We start from the raw sequence: 22,541 nt of genomic DNA on the forward strand, positions 1-22,541 counted from the left end.
ATTCAGCTGGATTCATTAACTTCTTTATATACATAATAACAGATAAAGTATTTACAATACCAATAGTTGATTCTTCCAATGTGGTAAAAGTTACAGGCAGACCACAAGGCAGGAGAGATCAGTTAGTTTCATTTCAGCAGACCAGACAAGCATGTACAGGCTGCTTAGTTTCAGTTTCGATTTTCTGCACACACACATAGCTGAGCCACGCCATGCCTCCAAAATGTTTCAGCTCCCATTGGCTGATCTGTTGCCATGCCTATTCATTGGCTAACCTTGTTACCATGTCTTCCCAGTCATGAATATTCTGACAAAGGAGAAGGAGGGTTGTTGGAAGAGTGGGCTCATTAATCTTTTCCAAGAATTACCATTTCTTTAATAATTAATGATAATAAGTTAGCATATTTTTCTTTTATATGTAAGCTTTCCATTTAACAAAAGCAGATGTTGTGCTAGCCTCAACTTTATTTTTTTTAGATAAAAACATTGCATAATTACAAAAAAAAATCTTTAATAACATTTAATTTTTCAGTAATTTTCTATATAAACATTTAAAGCTGGGAAGAAGAAAAATCTATACATTGTAGGTTTATTTGGTGCTTTGGAGTATTTTAAAAGCCAAAAGCAATAAACTGGCTTCTAGGCTTCCATTCTTGTCTGTTGAAAAGCACATCTAAAAATGGTAATTGTCTAGCTGTTTTTTCTCTATTGTAAACTGTACGTCTGGGAAAATAGACTTCAGTAGGGTATGAAAGTCTTTCAGTGTGTTTCTTTTGATCGATCTTATTATATAATCATTCATCCAGACATTGTTTAATCTCTGATAATGGCTTGAATAGTATCAATGTAAAAAATAACAGAAGGGTAAGTGTATATTCCTGTTTAGCTCACTTCAAAGTGGGAAGTTTATAGAAACAGTCAAGTTGTGACTATTTGAACACTGGACTATGCTGATCAATTCCTGAAGGACTTACAGGGAGGTGTTGGTGTTAATGTTCCTGAAAAATATTGAAGGGATATAGTGACATGAATCAATCTAACCTTTGTCTCTTGAGAAACCTATACGCAGGTCAACAAGCAACAGTGAGAACTGGACATGAAACCACTGATTGGTTCAAAATTGGGAAAGGAGTCCGGCAAGGCTGTATACTGTCGGTATACTGCAGTATTTAACTTATATGCAGTGCACATCATGAGAAAGGCGGGGATAGATGAATCAAAAATTGGAATTAAGATTGCCGGGAGACATATCAACAACCTCAGATATGCAGATGATACCACGTTAATGGCAGAAAGTGAAAAGTAACTGAAGAGCCTCTTGATGCAGGTGAAGAAGGAAAGTGCAAAAGTTGACTTGAAACTCAATATTAAGAAAACTAACTTCATGGCATCTGCCCTCCTCAATTCCTGGCAAATAGATGGGGAAGAAAGGGAGGTAGTGACAGATTTTATTTTCCTGGGTTCCAAGATCACTGCAGATGGGGACTGCAGCCAAGAAATTAAAAGATGCTTGCTGCTTTTAATAGGAAAGCTATGGCAAATCATACTAAAAAGCAGAGACATCACCCTGCCAACAAAAGTGTGTATAGTCAAGGCTATGGTTTTCCCAGTTGCAATGTATGGCTGTGAAAGTTGGACCATAAGAAAGGCTGAGCGCCGGACTTCCGCTGGCACCGCTGGCGCCGCTGCAGCTCCTTTGTGAGCTCCTACTCCCGGGATCTGTAAAACTGCCAAAACAGCGTAAATCAGCTGTTTTGGCAGCTGGAACTTCCCCCTCGGGCAAAGAGGGGGAGGTGAGTGCTCAGGTGTATAGGGTAGAGCCCCCAAAAACCTCCAGGATTAATCCAGGAAGTGCAGAGGGTGAGGGCTCCCCAAACGCCTGGAAAGCAGCTCCGGACTCGGGATTCTGTCTTTGACCGATTAAGGCGTCGCGACCATCCCTGCGAAACAAGTGATTTCAAGGATTGATTTTTACGCAGGCAGAACAAAACAGGAGAGCTTTTCGCAAGTATTTTTCTTCCTTTAACTGATGAACAATGAGTCCTTTCAGATTTGAGTGAAAGTTTTAAAGAGATCCAAAATGGCACTGATTGAAAGCGGAAGCTTAAGAAGAAAGTGATTGTTAAAGCTTGTTTGCGCTTGTTAAGGTTATTATAGCTGTCAGTACTTTGAAGCTTTGCTGAATGAAGTTTGCAGCATAAGAAAAGATGGCAGAGGCAAAGATTTTTGAAGAGAACGGGACCAGCAAAGAAATTTGACAAAACAGCAGATACTAGACTTTCCTGATCTGGGGGGAGGGTCCTTAACAAGCTCCGAACCATTGCTGCTGCTTCAAGCCCGGTTCTGGCTGCAGGCATGAGATTGTGAGGGCAGGCTTTTCCCAGGGCAGGCTTTTCCCTTTTTTCTAACTCCCAAAAATTTTAAAGAGTTAGAGCTGCAGGGAGGCAAGGCGCACTCATCTGTTTCCCTCTATGACCAGCCTCGGAAAAGCCTGCCCTCACAATTGCATGCCTGCAGCCAGAGCCAGGCTTGGAGCAGCAGCAATGGTTCAGAGCTTGTTAAGAAGGACTGCTCCACCCCAGCCACATGTTTTCCAGTCTGGGCTGCTTGGAGTGAAAAGCATGCAATGCTGTTACTCCCGGGATTCCCTGAACGAGTGCTGGAAGAAAGGGAGTCAGATTGTGAGGGCAGGCTTTTGCAAGGCCGGTCATAGAGGGAAACAGAGATGAGTGTGTGTTTTCCCCACTTCTCTATATCCTTTCAGCCTCCCCTGGCCTCCTTCCTTTCACTCTGTGTGCGCATTTCCCTCTCTCTCCTCTCTACCACCTGTGAGAGCCTTGCCTCCCCCCGCTGCAGCTCCAAGTTTCTGCTGCCTGAGCCTTAAACTGCCTGCCTGTGCCTTTCCCTGCAGACTCCTATCCTCCCTGCCTTCCCCACGAAGCGTACTTTTCATCCTCTCCTGCCTTCCTTTGCTGGTTGCCTAATTTTTGGTAAATTGCTCTGACCTCATAATCTTACTTCTTGTGTTATGTCATTCTTCCTACCTATATTTTGGTATAGCAATCAAATAAATTATCTAAACTGTTTGAATGTGATTTGTTTCTTGGAATGAACTATACTCTTGTGGTTCTATTAAAGTAGGACATAGGACTCTTGTGGTTGCCTGGGCCTGGCTGGATTAAACAGATGTTATTTCTGTTGTGACAGACCTGGCCTTTATTCCTTGTGCAATACCTCTGTTCAGACAACTAGCTATGAGAGCGGTAAAGGAGATAAGAGTTGAGAAAGAGTTGATTTTGATGGAAAGCCTTATAGAAAGTAAAATTGACCCTGATTTCTTTGATGAAAATGAAGTTTCTGATGCAGGAACATATGTACAACTCTCAACTAGGTGACTAGAGAAAATGCCTTCAGAGACTAAGATTTGAAAGTCACATGTATTACTTGTCTTTTCCTTTGCATTATTATATATCTTATCCTGCATTGATTATGTTATGTCAAATATTATATGCTTGCTTGCTGATTAAGTTCTGTAATAGGTAAGACTCAATTGTAACCAAGTAAAATAGAGTCTTAAAGGGGGGAATAAAGTAGGACGTAAAGTGAAATTTGAATATAAGAGTGAAATAATACGGGGTCAGCCTGAATGATCTCTAAAGGTCCTTTAACTAGTAATTATAAGAGACAGATGCTGGGTTCAAAAAGTCAAACTGCAGGGTTAACTCACTATTCTACCGTTGCAAAGTTCAAGAAGTCAAACCACAGGCAAAGAGACAGTTGCAGAGTTACCCAGCTTCCTGCCTAAGCAATAAGGGAGTGGGCTAGCTAAAGAGGCAGATCTCAGATACTTCCTGTTTTTGTTAACTATAAGAATGTATGTCTGAATCAACACGTTGTTCAGAATGTAAACAGAATGCATGTCTGAATCTTTTGGCCAAAATAAAAGCTTTTCTTGATTTTGAAATTCATCTCCTTTATTTTTCTGCAACATTTTGGCAAGCCAGCCAGGAGTTGAAGTGATTATTTCGCAGCGGGTGGAAAAGACCAGCCAGTGCCCAGGTGGGGCCATCCTGCCCAACCTTCAAGGCGCCACTGAGAATTTTTCTCTGGAAGGAAGCAGATGGCCCTCCTGGGTACTCAAAGGCTCCAACTGACCCAAGAACCAAAAAAAAAAAAAAAGAGAGAGTTCAAAACAGGCTAATAGATAAACGCTGGCTGAGAAAGAGCAAAAAAAAGATGCCTGCAGGCAAGTATTGTGGGAATTGTAGGCCTACTCCTTGAGAGTGGAAGAGGGAGCTTGATCACCTCCCTGGGTCTGGGAAACGTCCCTTCCTAACAGAACCAGTGTGTCCTAATGAGACTCTAGAATTGTGTGGGTGGTTAAGCCATTGCAGTTCCTATCGCCATAGGTCAGTGGCAGTGTCTTAGAAAATGAGTGGCAAATAGTAGTGAAACAGAACCCTGACTGACTTCACAAATGCCAAGTAGAAGTCATGCAAGTCTGTGTGGCTCGAGTGAGAGGAAATCCCAAATGTCAGGTCAGAAGGAGCCACCCTGAAAAAAAAACTATCTTAAAGACTGCAACCTATGAAGAGGAGAGACCACCCTGAAATGACAGTTTGTGTAGCATTGCAAATGCCAAGGGGACTGAGCCCCAGATACTCTAAAGCAGAAGCACTTCAGTGCATAGCTTACATCGATAGCCTCCACTCACTATTTGCCCATGCAAGTGAAAAAAGAAAAATGGTTGTTCCTTTTTTTTCCTGAGAAAATCCCAAAAGCAAACCACAGGATTTTTAGGAAATTGTGAAGCTGTGAAGTGTAGAAGGTGTCCATAGTCTGTGTTGGGGGCAGCAGGTCTCCCAGATTTCTGTTTATAAGAGGGGTCTGAGAATCAGTGGCAGAACTGATGTTGTGTAGCCCGGCTGAACCAAAGTGTAAAACCCCACATAGCAAGGGGAAACATGGGAAATTGCAGCTCGAGGATGGTAGATACCTCTTTAGGAAACTTGTTTGAGGCATACGATGAGAGGCAGATGCCTGTCCTGGCCAGCCTGAAGAAGAGAGGAAACAGATGTAGGAAATGGGTTTTGCTGAGGGATGACACAGGAAAACCAATTTGGCAAAATAAAGGTCCTTAAAAGAAAAGTGGAGTTCAAACTTGCCCCTGAGGGCCCTGGCTAAGTGCAAATGATGTGTGAACAAAAGTCTCTATACATTTTGGATCTTTAAAAATAGCCAGCGCCTGTTGGGAGATCTAAATAGAAAGAGCTAGACAGAACATCCCCAGGGCAGAGGCAATCCAGTGCTTGAGAAGATAGAACAATAGATGTAATCTTGAGTAAAAAGTGAGAAGTTCACTAAAACAATTAGGAAAAATCCCAAACTGTAATAGACCCGACTAGTCCTTAAAGGAAAAATATTTAGAAATTGAGAAGCCCCACCATACAGTAAGATGATTCAGATGTTGGGGCTGACCAAAGAAGATATGGTTAGTTTATGCTGTTATGTGTGGTAGGAGGAACCCAGAGTAGGAGAAAAGAAATACTGCAGTGTTATAAAGATTCTGATAATTTACCATTCTTAAAAGAGCCAGAGAACTCTGAAAGAACTAAGAATAGAGAAGAAATTCTTCCCACCCGGGGTTTAGCAGGTAATAAAAAAAAAAGGCTGTCTAAATGGGAAGACTCAGATAATTTGAATTGATTAATTTGATATGATTTGTTAAAAATTATTTTGTTAAGATCTGTGCCTTCTCTAATTCAACTGAAATTTAAGGCAGGAATGACTAGTGTGTATGTCTAAGTCTTTTGTGTACCTTCAAGGTAATCGCAACTGTTAAATGCCTGATCTCTAAAGATATGAATTTTAAATTGTTAAAAAGAGTTGAAAGCGATGAGAGGAAGGAAAATGACTCACCCAGTTTGGTCTGGTCATCTAGACAGGGTGAAGAACAGAATTCAACTTTTCTTTCTTCTCTGTGCTTCAAGATAAACTCAAGTTTATGAGGATACGTTTTAAGTTCACTTAACTACAATACTGATGTGTTGCTGTACTTTCAAACTTTGACCACAAGCTATCTACCCCCGCCCTTTTCTAATTCTGCAATGCTTTTTCTCACCCACAAAGGGGGGAGGGAACCTCGTTCTCATGTCTTTTAGCCCTGCATGGATGACTCAGATCCGTGGAAGCAAAGCACATGGTTCCAGTGGAGATAAGGAGAGGTGGCTCTTAACAGCACCAGGAAAAGAAATTAAACTTTCTAATTGAGAGACTCATAGCTGCTGTCAAGATGCCAAAGACAGAAGCAGTGATGCATTGCAAGGGACACCAGAAGGGACAAAGTGAAATAGCTAGAGGGAGACACCTAAGATGGAAAGGACTTCTCTTAAATTCCCTCCTCTGTCGCCTCAGTGGACTTCTCCCATTGCTGCCCGAACCAGAAGCCAGTTTTTGGCCCTACTCCATCAAACAGATCAAAGAATCATAGATGGTCAAGGCCAGGCAGAGATTCAGCCTCTGTTCTAGTATGTCCCGTTACTACAACAGACCTATTAAATTGGAAACAACATTATGGACCACTGTCAGCTAAACCTCAAGAGGTTGTGGACCTGTTTAAAGTCAATATAAAGAACCACAATCCTACCTGGCAAGACTTGGAACAGTTGATGACCACTCTCCTTAATGGTGAAGAGAGAGAGAGATTAAGTAGTGCCATTGCTAAGATTTTAAAATCCACAGACAGGGAAAACCTCCAGGCTATATTAGACCAACAGTTTCCAAGAAGGGACCCTCGCTTTCTTTCTCTTGGAGCATTGATGGACATTCTGTTTGAGTGAAAATGCATCTCTTCTCTGCGCACAACTTATAAAAAGACTTTGTTTGCATACCTTTGCTTAGCCACAAAAGTGACAAAACTTGCTTTCCTTCTCTTTGCATCCCAAATTCCATTTGGATTTAACTGAGTAAAGTATTCTACTCAGCAGTAAAAGGACAGAAAGAGGAAAGACAGTTCTTGTGTTAGCTAAGAAGATCGCCCTGCAATAAAGGGGCCCAGGGCTGCATGTTTGAATCATCTTTGCAAAGTTGTGTGTATGTTGTTTTAGAAGATTACCTTGGCAGTAAAACGAGAAAGGCCTTGTTTTAGCACAAAGCAAGCAGAGCCACATGTCCTCCGTGGAAATTGAAATTGTATGATACAAGTTGCTTCTCAGCCTAGTGAGCTCAATCTTCATTTGAAGAAAAGTTGCAAAGACATTCTGTAAAGAAAGGAAGCCATAGACCTGGCTGCAGTAGATGAGAGGCCTGAAGACTGAAAGGGACCAGGGTTCAGTCAAGCCCCCCCTGAACCCTTGGTCCGAATGAAAATAGGGAGGAATAATGTAACTGTCTTAATAAACACAGGGTCATCTAGATCTGTAATTACAAAGCTGCTGGCTCCCTTTTCTAATGATGTAATAAATATCCAAAGGGTTAATGGCTTCATAAATTGTTGCCCCATGCTGAAACCCCTGAAATATTCCCTAGATGGAAGAAATATAGAACACCAGTTTCTCTATATGCCTGAGTGTCCAGTTTCCCTCCTGGGTCGTGACATCCTATATGAGATGGGAGCTATTCTGTCCTTTGATGAAGACAAGATGTCAACTAATAGGAGAGAGTTGCGAGGATTTTAGGAGTAGCGGAAGCTAATAAATTAACCTTTGGGCAGCCAACTACCATTAATAATGAGCCACCCCCCCAGATGAAATATGGCGAGTAATGTTGGCTCAAGAGGGTCAAAACCCCAATACCTGGCAGGAGTTTGAAGTACCGGAGTTATGGGCAGAAGATAACCCACCAGAACATGTGAGGAAGGAAGCTGTCTGTCGAATTGCAGAACCAGTTACACCAGCCATGCGATTCAAGGAGTTTTAGAGACAAAGGGCCATTTATGGCTGACAAACCCCAGAATTTACAAGCATCAAGCTCTCCTCACTCAGGACCCATGAGTGACCCTGAAACAAACAAATGCTTTAACACAGCCACTCTTTTGCAAGCATCGGGTCCTGAAATTGAACACAACTGTATGCAGGTCATCACAGCAACCAGAGTGGAGCAGACCTTCCCAAGCCTGATTGACTAGTCTTACCACCAAGCAGACATTAAAGAAAGGGTAGTCAGAAATTATTTACTTTTGAATGAAAAGGTTGAAAAAATGAACAGGACTATAAGAGAAAAGGTGACAAAGGTGTGCCTTGAAAATCACCTTAAGTGGGTGGATGCATTACCACTAGCACTTTGGTCTGTGCGATGTACTCCACGTAAACAAATTAGATTATCTCCTTTTGAAATACTTGAAAAAGGGCGTTGGTCCTACCTGATACGCCCGTTCTCTCCCGCGGGAGGGAACGGCAGGCAGCACTGGGTAGGCTCAGTCAGTAGACCAATCAGGACCGGGTCTGCAATGAAGCTTAGCCCCGCCCTTCCTGCTGCTCTCTCCAGTTTATCGGCGAGGTAATCACTGCAGACTGTTGTGTGTCTCCTGCTGATAGAAAGAAAAGGTAAGTACAACCCACCCCGCCCCGACACCCGAAGGCGCAGCCCCAATAGGGAGGGGGCTGCCTGCCGTTCCCTCCCACGGGAGAGAACGGGCGTATCAGGTAGAACCAATGCCCTTTCTCCTCCCTGGTTGGGAACGGCAGGCAGCACTGGGACATACCAAAGCTTGATGTCCAACGGGAGGGCAGTGCTCGGGCGAGCCTCAGATCAGGAAACATGGACCCGTTGCAGGACCTGTCTGCCGAACGCCGCATCAGCCGACGCGTAGACGTCCAGACGGTAGTGTCTAATAAAAGGTGTCGGGGTAGACCAAGTCGCCGCCCTGCAGACTTCTTCCAAGGACGCTTGAGTAGCCCAAGCAGCGGAGGTGGCTGCACTCCTGGTGGAATGTGCAGTCACCCTGTTGGGAACCGCAAGCGATTGTGACTCGTAGGAAAAGGCAATTGTGGCCCGGATCCATCGGCCCAAGGTTGGAGCAGAAACCTTGGTTCCCATCATAGTAGGTTGGAACGAGACGAATAAGGCTTCCGTCTTACGAAAAGAGGCAGAACAAGAAAGGTAGATCCGCAAGGCCCTGCGGACGTCGAGCTTGTGCCACATTTTCTCGAGCCGGTGAGACAGGTGAGGGCAAAATTTGGGCAAGGCGATTTCCTGCGATTGATGGTACACAGAGTTCACTTTGGGAAGGAACGTGGGGTCCAAATGGAGTACTACCTTGTCGTGATGGAAAACACATAAGTCTTGTCGGATTGACAAAGCGGCCAGCTCGGAGATGCGACGGGCGGATGTAACCGCCACCAAGAACGACACTTTAAAGGAGAGAAATTTCAAGGAAGTCGTCCGGAGAGGTTCGAAGGGCGATTGAGTGAGGGAGGACAAAACCTTTGAGAGATCCCAGGTAGGGAAATGGTGAATGACCGGAGGACTCAGGTTTGAAGCGCCCCGCAGAAATTGGCGGATCAAGGGATCCTTGGTAACAGTTGTCAGAGAAGCACATGCAGAGATGGAAGCCAAGGCCGCGACCTGACGCTTCAGAGTAGAGGGGGCAAGGCCGGAGTCGAAGCCGTCCTGGAGAAAACCGATGATGTGCTCCACCGAAGGCGAAGTCGGGCAAACCTGGCGGGCCGAGCACCATGATGAAAAGGAGCGCCAGGTAGACTCGTAAATACGGGCGGTGGAAGGGCGCCGCACGGCCTGGATGGTTCTAATGGCGGCAGGAGGAATATTGGCCCTCGTCAAGAATCCCCGTTCAGTCTCCAAACGGTTAGTTGTAGCCATTGGGGCTCGGGATGGACCAGAGCCCCTTTCAGAAGGCAAATTCGATCGTCCGGTATTTGCCAGGGACTGGCTGTGGACAGGGAGACCAGGTCTGAAAACCAGGGCCGGCGGGGCCAGTGTGGAGCTATGAGGACCAGCTCCGACTTCTCCGCTAGGAGTTTCCTGAGGACCTTGGCGATGAGTGGCAGGGGAGGGAAGGCATAAAGAAGCACCCCCCGAGGCCAGGGAGAGCGAAGGGCATCCACCGCTTCTGCCCCTGGGGACGGAAATCTGGAAAGGAAACGAGGAACCTGATGGTTGACGTGGGAAGCGAACAAGTCCACCTCGGGAAGACCAAAGCGGTGAGAAAGCTCCAGGAAGAGATCAGGGTGAAGTTGCCATTCAGAATGGTCCACCAAATTGCGACTAAGAGAATCAGCCTGAATGTTAGACTTGCCAGAAATGTGAGAAGCCTTTAGAGAGGCTAAGTGAGACTCGGCCCAGAGGCCGAGTTGCAGGGATTCGTAGAAAAGGGACCTAGAGCAGGTACCACCCTGTCTATTAACATGGGCCTTGGCGGAGACATTATCGGTTAACACAAGGACATGCTTACCCTGAAGCAAGGGAAGAAAATGATGTAAGGCGAGGAAAATCGCCCGTAATTCCAAAAGATTAATAGAAAAATCCCTCTCCGCTTCAGTCCAAAGACCCTGAACCATATGGGAATCTAAATGCGCACCCCAGCCGGAAAGGCTCGCATCGGTAGTAAGAACCGACCGATGAGGTTCCCTAAACAAGGTACCATTGGCAAGTGCCGAAGAAGACCACCACCTTAAGGAGTCCAAAACCTTCGAAGGAAGGAAAACTTTGCGCAACGAGGAAACAGACAGAGAACGCTGAAAGGGGAGGAGGAACCATTGGAGGCGCCTGCTATGCAAACGGGACAAGGGGACGATGTCGAAGGAGGACACCATTTTGCCCAGAAGACGAGAAAGGACGAGGACGGACATGGGCCCGCCTTCCAGGCATTGAGAAGCCAGGTCAGATAAGCTGGACTGGCGTGACGGTGAGAGAAACACCATAGATGAAACAGTGTCTATGACAGCCCCTAAATGCTGGAGACGGGTTGAGGGGGTCAGAGAACTTTTGGCCCAATTGATTAGGAAACCATGAGATTCAAACAAACGGATAGAAGTTGAGATATCCTGCCGAGCCCCGGGAAGGGAGGAGGAGAGGATAAGAATATCATCCAGGTAGAATAAAATACGAATGGGGAGGGACCTAATATGGGCGACGAGGGCCGCCATCAACTTAGTAAAGACCCTGGGAGCCGAAGAGAGGCCAAAGGGAAGAGCCCTATATTGATAATGAGAGCCCTTAAAATAAAAATGGAGGAATTTGCGGTGGGGTGGAAAAATGGGGACGTGCAAATAGGCCTCGGTCAAGTCAACCGAGGCAAGGAAGTCACCCTCATGAATGCACTCCAAAATAGTTTGCAGGGAGTGCATCTTGAACCTGCGGTAGGTTATGAAGCGGTTCAATGATTTCAGGTCCAAAATGGCACGCCAGCCCCCAGAGGACTTGGGGACGAGAAACAGACGGGAGTAGAAACCGGACCTGCGCTCCGAAGGAGGAACAGGCTCGATGGCCCTGATCTGGAGAAGATGGGCAACAGCAGAAGCCATACGGGCACGGGAAGAAGGGTCCTGAGAAACCGAACAAGGGACAAAAACCCTAGGAGGGGAACAACTAAACTCCAAACGAAGACCCTCCCTAATGGTAGAACGAACCCAAACATCAGAGGTAGTGGCGTCCCAGGCATTGGAGAAAAGGGAAAGACGGCCACCCACCAGGGAGTCTGGAGGCCGATCAACGAGGCTTGCGGAAGGGGCGACCTTTGCCGCCACGGAATGGCCTTCTAGGGGGAAATCTAGAACTGGATCTGACCTGAAAGTCTTGATTTTGCAAACCCCTGGAGGAGAAGTTGCGAGAGGAGCGGTTGAAGGAGGAGCCACTGTCAGAGGGACGAAAGGACTGATTCCGGTAGGCTGGTTGGCGAAAGTCCGACCTGCGAGACAAGACTGGAAAAACCTTCTTGTGTTCTCTGGTCTCAACCAAAATAGGATCGAGAGAAGAACCAAAAAGATTATTAGTCTCATAAGGGGCAGCTGCTAGGCGCCATTTATTCCTGGCATCGGCTTGCCAGTGGCGGAGCCAGAGGAGCCTCCTGGAGGAGACAGAAGATCCAATAGCCTTGGCTGCAAAACGGGCTGTGTTCAGGGTAGCATCGGCCGAGAATTCGACCGCAGCAAGAATTTTATTAATGTCCTGGTGAGAACGTGTGTCAGAAGCTGGAATGCAATCCTGCAGCTGCTTCAGCCAGAGAATGGAGGCCCTGTTGAAGAAAGATGCCGCCGAGGCGGTCCTTACCGCCCATGCAGAAGCTTGATGTCCTTTAATTAGGGTTCGCTCAGCTCGTTTGTCCTCAGGGCGCAGGGATTCTTCAGGAGGACCAGCAAGGTGGGTGGAAGAGGCTAAGGTTACAACTGGTGCATCCACTACTGGCACCTGTAACAAGTCAGAGAATTCATTAGTAATAGCATAAAGCTTCTTATCCTGAGAATTGGGCAAGGGGCCAGTGCCCGGGGAAGCCCATTGCCTCTTCACCACATTGGAGAAAAGTTTTGGTGCTGGTAAAGTGTCCACTCTGGCAGGCTGTTCTGCAAAAAGAGAAGCAGATGGATCATCAGAGGCTGAAGCAGTAGCCTGGGAAGCAGAAGCTGGTAACATTTTGGTAACAGAGAGAGCCTTGAAGAGTAAGGAGCGAAAAAGGTGGGGTTTGAAAAGGCCAATGAAAGCTGGCTGGTCAGGCTCAAGGCCCTCATCATCAGACCACTCCTGGTCTAGGGCCAGGTCTTCAGCAGAAAGAGAGACCTGGCTAGCAGAGGTTGGGGAGGAAGGTCTGTCCAGATGGGGCGAATCCTCCCTCCTGTGCGACAAGTGGCTGACATGACTGGCACAATCCGACACCACCGACTCTGCACGCTGGTTGAGGCCTTCCGATATCCCCTGGCGAATCGCTGTTGCAATGAGGGAAGCCAGGGCAGGTGAAATTGTGGCAGGCAGAGAATCAGAACTGGCGGGGGGGGAGGAGGAGGGGGGAGGAGGAGGGGGCAGAGGAGGAGGGGGTTGACAGTCAGAGAGAACTGGATCCCCTCGTACTTGTGAGTCAAGGCTGTGACGGTGGCCATCTTGGGGCAGCGTGGCAAACAAAATGGCTGCTGTGCTGGAAGAGGGAGAAGGCCTCGAGTCAAGTCGATCCGGAGAAAGTGATTCCCTGCAGGAGGCCTGGGGCTGGGCATGACGGTGAGAGGCCTCAGAAAAGGGCTCCTGAAGGAAAGCCTGAGGAGGGGGGACCATGGCATCCTTGGAAGCCTGAAGCTGTGCCTTTTGGACAGCCCTTTCTAAGGCCCTATGCCTGCGTTGTTCATCTTTTGAGGCCTGAGCTGCTTTAGGCTGAGGGACAGAGGCCACCTTGTTCTTTTTGTGGCTGTGCTGCTGCCCTGAAGTCCCCTCCCCGGGATCGCTGTTGTGGCGTTTCCTGGAATTTTGGGAAGCAGCCCCACGCCCAGCTTTAGAGGAACGAGAATCTGCCATCTTGGCAATCAGGCTTTTGGTCAGGGGTAGAATGGAGGGAGGCCCCGTAGTACTCACTGCGCTCCTCGTGCCAGGAGAAGAATTCGAACCAGCAAAATGCACAGATCAAGGCCAGCAAAGGATCTGTGAAGAGCTGCTAAGCAAAGGCTTTTAGATTGCAGCCAAGCCTCGCCCGAAGCAGCAACGGGGCGAGTGCGGTGCAGGACAGGGCTACGGAGCGAACTCGTGGGCCCAGCCTGAGGGACTGCTCGCAGGCAGTCAGAAGCCTCGTTCGGCCGTCTGGGAGGCTGGAAGAATCCTTCAAGCCAAGAGGCTCAGCCTGATTGCCCTGGTAGTTCTTAAAAGAACTGTTGGTGTAAAAGGATTTTTTTTTTTTTTTTGCAAGGGAAGGCAGGAGACTAAACTGTCCAAGTCGACCGAGTCGATAAACTGGAGAGAGCAGCAGGAAGGGCGGGGCTAAGCTTCATTGCAGACCCGGTCCTGATTGGTCTACTGACTGAGCCTACCCAGTGCTGCCTGCCGTTCCCAACCAGGGAGGAGAATCACATAGGAGACCTAAGCCAGATAGGAACCAAGTGGGTGAATCAGATGGTGGGAGAATTAAATAAGCAAATACAAGAAATCCAACAATACTGTGTGTTCCTTAGCCCACCGTTTTTGACCACCTCTAGTCATAATATTCAAATAGTAGTAAGAAATAAATGGGAAAACATGATTGTAAAAGTGAAATGTATAATAATTGGAGTATTTGTCTTTGTATTTTTGAAATCTAGACAATGATAAGTTTTTCTTTTTTAATCTTTTTTTAGAAATATAAATAAGTATAAACTGTAACAATTGAAATACTTTAATGGTATATGGTGTGAAAGTAAAAAGGATTAAGTTGTAGCTTGGATAACAGCTAGAACATTTCTAAATTTAATTAAGGAAATTGTAATGATTGAAATATTTTTAAAATATATATTGTGATGAAAAGTAGAAATGATTAAATTGTGATTTGGAGGATTGTATGGGTAAAACACTGGAAAGGAAAAAAGCTTAATGTCTAGGTGGAAGGGCCCATATACTGTGGTCATATGTTCCCACTTGCAGTAAAAATGTTGGAATCCAAGTCTTGGATTCACTGGACTTGAGTTAAATCCGCAGTTGAGGAATATTGGGAGGCAGACCAGGACTAGACCCAACCCCTAGTGGTACGCTTGAAGAAGACCCCTTATAACTGTCCTACTGGCAACTATCTCTTGCTTTAGTGAGACTATCACTAAATATCTAAACTATCTCGTGCTTGCCCTTATTGTGAATTGCTTTTTGGATATTCATTCTGCTGGAATCGACTTCCCCTCAGAAAGACAGGTGCTGAGCCTAAAATCATTGACTGTGACAGAGAGCAGTACGAAACTCCTGTAGATACTTAAGCCAGGGAGTGGGTTATCTGTGGTGCTGCTCTAGCTCTAGGACTGTGGATATTGTATTTAACAAATAAGGGTGGTTGTGCAGGATACCTAAGACTGATATTGCCTTTCCCCAAGTCACATATAACCCTGACCTACTTCCTGACGTGGTGATTTTGTAGATTAAGGGAATTGTGATTGGATAGGTTCTGTGTAAATGACAATTATGAATTTTTTGTGACTTTGGCTATTAATGGCAAAGGGCTAATGAGTAATAACACCCTAAACAGTAGTTCCCAATGTTGTGAGAATGCCTGAGTGACCCCCCCTTGCCCTTGAGGAAGGATCAGGGGAAGTTGAGAACCCCAAAGAACAAGGCAGGAACAGGTCACAAGGTGTGGACACTTTGGAATAGGTCCACTCCCGCCAACGACATATCATCAGTAGGTGATGGTACCCTAGACCTAAGCCAACCCCAAGACCTAAAGACAAGCGTCTGACAATCCCAGAACAGAGTGGGGTAGAACGAAGGGAGAATGGACCCCTGCAACAATTGAGAAAAAGGAACTACATGTTAAGAATATTGGAATTGAGTTAAAGCCTAGTTAATCAGTCTGACCCTGCCCTAGGTCAAAAATGCTGGTTGTGTTTCTCTGCTGGTCCTTCATCTTACAATGCTGTTCCAATTGAGCCAGATCTTTGGGTCAGGACCAGGGCCACAATAGTCCTTGAGAATGATATTAGATGGAGAACCAAAGCAGCAGTAGCCAAATTGCAAGGAGACTTTTATAACGCCTTCAAAAGGCTGGGGATGAGACGTCTCCCCATTGTTGGCCCTATAGTTGTTGGCGTGGAAATCCTAGGGTCACCCTCCTTGTGTGTAAAGCAACATCAGGAACCAGGTATTCCTGTAGGATCCCTGAAGGGAGAACAATGTCCATCAGAAATACACCTGGCCCTAGAGAGACGCTTATGGATGTAAAACTGACTAGTGGTATTTCTCCTTCTGCCCACCACTTATTTCAACAGAAGGTCACTTTCACATTACTACCACGTCTTCAGTAAGAAATGGGGAGGATGGAATATGTCCCAGGAAAAGTGCCCAAGACCATTTCAGCCATCCTGATTTCCAGTCTGGCTCTCCCTTAGGTCCAACACAGGCTTATGTGTCCTATTTCCCCTTGGAAATGCAAGCTCCCGTTATCTTTTTGAAGGCACAATTCTCAGAGAAAAGCAAAAGGACCCTACACTAGAAGTCCCATTGCAGCCGCTGACTGGCATGCTAGTGACAGGGACTTTGTGGGTCTGGACTAATGAGAAAAACCAACAAGCCCATGCCTTTTCCATGAATATAGGTGTGTGTGTGTAGGGAAAAATGGAGTTTTCTTCTTATGTGGGAAAAATGTGTATTTGTGTTTACCTACAAACTGGACTGGAACATGCACTTTGGTACATCTTTTCCCTAAGTCAGATGTGATCAGAGGGATTGCCAAGGGTTATTTATTTATTTATTTTTATTTATATGCCGCCCTTCTCCGGAGACTCAGGGCGGCTTACAATGTGCTAAGCAATAGCCTTATTTACGGGACCGGGCATCCAAAATGGATCAGAAGTTACAAGCAACAGAAATGTGGTTTTCTTGGTTGCCTGGGCCTGGCTGGATTAGACAGATGTTATTTCTGTTGTGACAGGCCTGGCCTTTATTCCTTGTGTAATACCTCTGTTCAGACAACTATCTATGAGAGCGGTAAAGGAGATAAGAGTTGAGAAAGAGTTGATTTTGATGGAAAGCCTTATAGAAAGTAAAATTGACCCTGATCATTTTGATGAAAATGAAGTTTCTGATGCAGGAACATATGTACAACTCTCAACCAGGTGACTAAAGAAAATGCCTTCAGAGACTAAGATTTGAAAGTCATATGTATTATTTGTCTTTTCCTTTTCCTTTTCCTTTTCCTTTTCCTGCATTGATTATGTTATGTCAAATATTATATGCTTGCTTGCTTGCTGATTAAGTTCTGTAATAGGTAAGACTCAATTGTAACCAAGTAAAATAGAGTCTTAAAGGGGGGAATAAAGTAGGACGTAAAGTGAAATTTGAATATAAGAGTGAAATAATACGGGGTCAATCTGAATGATCTCTAAAGGTCCTTTAACTAGTAATTATAAGAGACAGATGCTGGGTTCAAAAAGTCAAACCGCAGGGTTAACTCACTATTCTACCATTGCAAAGTTCAAGTCAAACCGCAGGCAAAGAGACAGTTGCAGAGTTACCCAGCTTCCTGCCTAAGCAATAAGGGAGGGGGCTAGCTATAGCTGTTAACTATAAGAATGTACGTCTGAATCAACATGTTGTTCAGAATGTAAACAGAATGCATGTCTGAACCTTTTGGCCAAAATAAAAGCTTTTCTTGATTTCGAAATTCATCTCCTTTATTTTTCTGCATCACTATAAAATCAGAGAACGTGGATTAAATTCCTGTACCTTAATCTGGATTCAGATTGATTGAGTTTAAATCTTAATTCTTGTCAATATGGTTAAAATATCAGTTTAAAGAATATGTTAAACATCTGGGTGAAATATTAGAAACAAAGGTGGGGTTTGTTTGTATCAGTGCTAGTGCAGAAATAAAATGAGAGGCTTCTTGAAGTTCAAATAGAAAATGGCATCCATATCTTATTCATCTACTATCAATTTTAATAGAATAAAACAGAGATTGAACAGGGATGGAAATAGAAATATTTCCTATTGTCAAATCTGCTGGAACACCTACAGACTAATTTACTTTATAATTGCAAAGGAAAATATGAAACTATTTTTCATTCCTGAATGTAATTAAGTTAATGGCATTTTAATTATTTTGCAGAAAAATCAATATCAGCATATGGCAGATAACACAATAGTCTCAAACATTTTACTATTCAAGTTTTTCAAAATCTAAATATGATTTTGGTGAATAGTTTTAAGCATATAGAGACTTATAAAATATGGAAATCATGTACTTATAAAATATCTTTCTATATAAACACTAGTGGTGCATTAAGAATATGGTAGCATTGATGGAGAACTCTGGAGATTAATCTGACAGATGAGGTGCAGACATTTAATTTCAGATTTTGAAGGTGGGTTGCATGAAGGGCAGGGTATCTTAGAAGGGCAGGGTGTCTTAGTATCTTAGAAATATCTAAAGGCAATCCCTGGTGTAGATAGTATTTACACACATCTTTTAAAATATTTTTTCTAAAATATTAGGGCAAAGAAGCACCCTCGAATTGGCCACCCCCACCCAGTCATGTGTCCACTAGCCATGCCTGCCAGTCACATGACCAACTATCCTCACCCAGCCATGCCCACCCAGTCACATGACCACCTAGCCCACTTAGCTACGCTCACCTAGCCACGCCCACAGAACCGGTATTAAAAATATTGAATCCCACCACTGCCTATATCTCTGCTAAATTCAGATTATAAAGTCTTCGCTACAATATTAACGGAAAGACTTAAAAGATATTTAAAGCTTTATACATTCGGATCAAAATGGATTTCTGCCAAAAAGGCAGATCAGAGACAATTTGAGGATAATTCTGGACACTTTGGAATATTATGAGGCATACCCGGAAAAGCAAATGGTTTTGATGTTCTTAGATGCACAGAAAGCCTTCAACAATGTGAACTGGCGATTTATGATATTACAATTGAAACAGATGGGCTTTGGGGAAAAATTTATTCAAGCCATAAAAGCTATATACCATAAACAAATAGCAAAAGTAATGATAAATGGAGAACTGACAGAATTTATTGAAATACAAAAAGGAATAAGACAAGGTTGCTCACTGTCACCATTGTTGTTTGTGTTAACACTAGAAGTACTAAATAGAAATATTAGAGAAGAAAAAGAAATAAAAGGAATGAAAATTCAAAATCAAGAATATAAACTGCAAGCATTCGCGGATGACCTGGTGTTTATTTTGGAAGATCCATTTGAATCAATAAATAAACTGATAAAATAGGAGAATTTGGTAAGGTGGCAGGCTTGAAAATAAATAAAGGTAAAATGAAGATTTTGACAAAAAATATGTTAAAAAAACAAAAAGAAGAGTTGGCGGAAGTATCAAGGATGCAGGTCACAAACAAGGTTAAGTATCTGGGGATACATTTGACAGCAAGATGCAGTACACTTAAGAAGAATAATTATAATAAGCTTAAACAACAGATAGCGACAGATTTGGCAAAATGGGAGAACTTGCAATTATCATTGATAGGGAGGATATCAACTATTAAAATGAATATATCGCCTAGAATCTTATATTTATTTCAGACAATTCCAATTAAGTTGGGAAAAGAATATTTTGAAGATCTAAATAAAATTGTGTTAAAATATATTTAGCAGGGTAAAAAGGCGAGGATAAAATTAAAATTGTTGCAAGATGTTAGATCAAGAGGAGGTTTTGGTTTGCCGGACTGGGAACTATATTATCAAGCTTGTAATTTGATGTGGATTAAAGAATGGATAATGTTAACAAATATTAGACGGTTGACTTTAGAAGGACATGATTTGTTGTTGGGCTGGCATGCTTTCTTATGGTATAAGAGTTCAAAAACACAGGTTTATTTCAGAAGACATGTTATATGAGTGTCTTTGTTATTAAACTGGGAGAAGATCAAAAAATATCATTATTTAAAAATTCCAGTGTTGGAAGTGTCATCAGATTCCAGGTTCATACTACCATATGTGGTGGACATGTGCAGAAGCTAAAAGATATTGGACTAAAATCCACATATGGTTAGAAAAATGATAAAGAAACATATTGATTTCAAATCAGAGATATTTTTATTAGGGATTTTACCAGAAACATATAATGGAGAACTGAGATACTTAATTGTGAATGTTTTAACAGCGGCTAGAATTGTATTTGCTAAAAACTGGAAATGAGAGAAGATACCTACTGATGATGAAGTTATTAAGAACATTTTGGAATGTGCTGAAATGAGCAAATTGATATTTGAAATTAGAGAACAGGAAGACAAACAATATTACTTGATATGGGATTTATTTTATCAACGGCTAGATAATAAAGCATGGAAATGAAATATGAAATATGAAATGGATGTAATAATAAAATATATAAAGCAGTGTTTTTTTTTACGGGAGATAAGCCACTGTTAAATAATTGGTAAATGAGAATAATAATACAAAGGAATATAATAAATTGTCAAATAAAAGAATTTTGTATATGGGATTATGCACAAAAGATTTATAACCGATCGACACACTTTCTGTAACTGTAATGGATGATGGTTGTTTTAAGTTTTTGTTTAAAATAAAAAAAAATTCAAAAAAAACCACACAATTTTCTGCAAGAACTAGAGGCCAGATTTGAAGACATGAGGAGGATCAATATGTGAGTTTTGGAATTTAAAGCAGAGGGGGCGACCATTAAATAACACACCTGTGATTTCAGAAGGTGCATGGGGAAGCTACCGCCCTGGCTGGAGCAACTACTAATCCATTTCTTCAGAGAAAGCCTGGGCAAGCAAATCAGCCAAGTAACCACCTACTGGGACATTCCAAACCGATTCTCTGAATGGTTCTTAGTAGCCATAAAGGTGGACTGCGCATTGCATGCCAATGTCATGCGCAGGTAACCAGGCCCCAGAGAGAGAGGGCAACCAGATCGGACACCACCTGTGGGACCAGCTTCTGCCCTTTTCCGAAAAAGTACAAACTCTTGAGAACTTTGTATTTCAAAAGGAAATGTTTATTGAAAGGGATGAAAGCAAGTCAAAACTCAAAGCAGACTCTGGGGTCCCTCAGGGCATGCAGTTCAGGATAAAGGAAATTAGGAACCCCCTCCCCACCTTCAGATGTGGATTGCCCGTGTGAATGCAAATTGCACCAGCCTCTTTGAGAAACAGATACAAAGAGCTTCTCAGGGTCATTTTACAATCCACTTGTTCCCCAACCTTCTCTTTCATTTCCCGAGGTGTGAGAATTCTCCAGGCATTCCTGGCACCAGGCAATGGTTATAAATCAGGGTAAAGTTTATACAAACAGAATTAGGCAAGAAATTGGATACTTAGGACACGTAGGAAAAGAATTAAATGTGACAACTCCAAATCCCCCCCCCTTCTTCCATGAAGAATGGCAGATACATGGATCTGACACCACCCGGCCGAAGGGAGGCCACAGCAACACAGTCAGACCCAAGGCCAACCCTCTCCCGAAGCCAGGTGAAATGCTACAGATTCAGACGGGGAGGCCACTTTGTATCAGCCTGTGCAACTCCAGCTCTGAAACCCAAGCCAGAGCCACCACCCAGGGCATGACCAGAACGAGGCCCCAGGCATGCCACCAACAAGTCCCCCAAAGCCCTCCAGGCTGTAGAGGTCCCTCCCCACCCAGCCGAAGAGGGCGGAATTCCAGTTAACCACAACCAATCGCCAGAACCCTATGACAGTGAGGGTGAAAATGACCCAATGGTGACTGAACCCTCCACTCTTTTGTCTTCCTAATACGTCTCACAGCCCCAAAAACAGGGACCCCAGGCACTTTTGAAGCCCTAATAGACTCTTGCTGCACTAGATGTTTAATTAATTTACCCATGGTCCTGAAACTGGGAAACAGAGCAAAGAGATTGGCCCACCTGATTAGAATCCCTATTGGGGGGAGCCCATGCCATCTACCTGACCGAACCAATGAGGCTAGAGCTATCAGACCACTGGGAATCAATTCGATTCGTAATAGGTCCCAAAATGATAGAGGAGGTCATACTAGTGCTCTCTTGGCTAGACAAATGGGGCCCGACCATCTGGTGGCAAGGGGGCAACTGTAGGCTGAGTATAGCAAGGGCCCTCCAATGCCCCCACCTGCAAATAGGGACATTGCCCACACAGGAACCCCCCCCCCCAGAACAATTGGCAGCCACCTCTGAACAAACCCCAGAGGCTGAACAGATCCCATTCAAAGTAATGCCTTTCGGGCTTCAGGGAGTCCCAGCGGTGTTTATGCAGTTGATAAATGAAGTGCTGCATGAGCACTTCTATAAGGGGATCCTTGTCTACCTGAATGACATCCTCAACCTCATCGTCACTGAGAACATGGAGGACCATATACCCCGTCCACCAGGTACTGAAAAAACTCCTAGCAGCAAACTTGTATGTCAAGCTGTCAAAATGTGAATTTCATCGCATGCAGCTAGACTATCTGGCCTACCGAGTGTCAAATGAGGGGATAGACATGGACTCAGCAAAAGTACATCTTAGAGGAAACCAGAAGCGTTGCGGCGAGACCAGCTAGAAAAATAGCGGGCTCCAACAAGTTCTGAGAAAATCCAGCTGGACAAACCATTGTCAAGGGGTTTTTGGACTGGAACCGTCCTGTAGGGATGATGAAGACGGAGAGGCATCTCGGATGACGAAGAGGAAAAGGCAAGTTCCTTGAAAAGTCAGAGGCAGCTCTTCAGACCGGTGGCGGGGGTGGCGGCCATTGTAAAATGACCACTCTGAAGCTGGGGCAACCAGACTAAGTTTTTGTGCAGAAGGGGTGTTTGAACGGAGTGCTGGTACCGGGTGAGTGATTGGCCAACTCGCAGATAAAATAAAATTTTGAATTGCAACATTAAAAGGTGTCCCAGAGCTGAAATGAATGGCTAATTGGCACTTGGGAAATTCTATGGAGGGAGAAGAACAAAGAG

General features: G+C 44.2%; 1 long non-coding RNA gene across 2 annotated transcripts in view; it reads right to left on the reverse strand.

The window, feature by feature from the left end:
- LOC117656139 (uncharacterized) overlaps positions 1-22,541 on the reverse strand; it is a 56,873-nt gene that overhangs the window by 8,600 nt on the left and 25,732 nt on the right. Inside the window, exon 1 of one of the 2 annotated variants that reach the window (XR_004588897.3) lies at positions 5,920-6,006. The exons of the other annotated variant lie outside the window; for it this stretch is intronic. This is a non-coding gene — a long non-coding RNA (uncharacterized LOC117656139). Of the gene's footprint in view, positions 1-5,919; positions 6,007-22,541 lie in introns of those variants that run through there. 2 annotated transcript variants of the gene reach the window in all.

The sequence above is a fragment of the Pantherophis guttatus genome, chromosome 4 (assembly GCF_059756535.1).
Source record: "Pantherophis guttatus breed Tessera chromosome 4, ASM5975653v1, whole genome shotgun sequence".
Lineage (NCBI taxonomy): Eukaryota > Metazoa > Chordata > Lepidosauria > Squamata > Colubridae > Pantherophis > Pantherophis guttatus.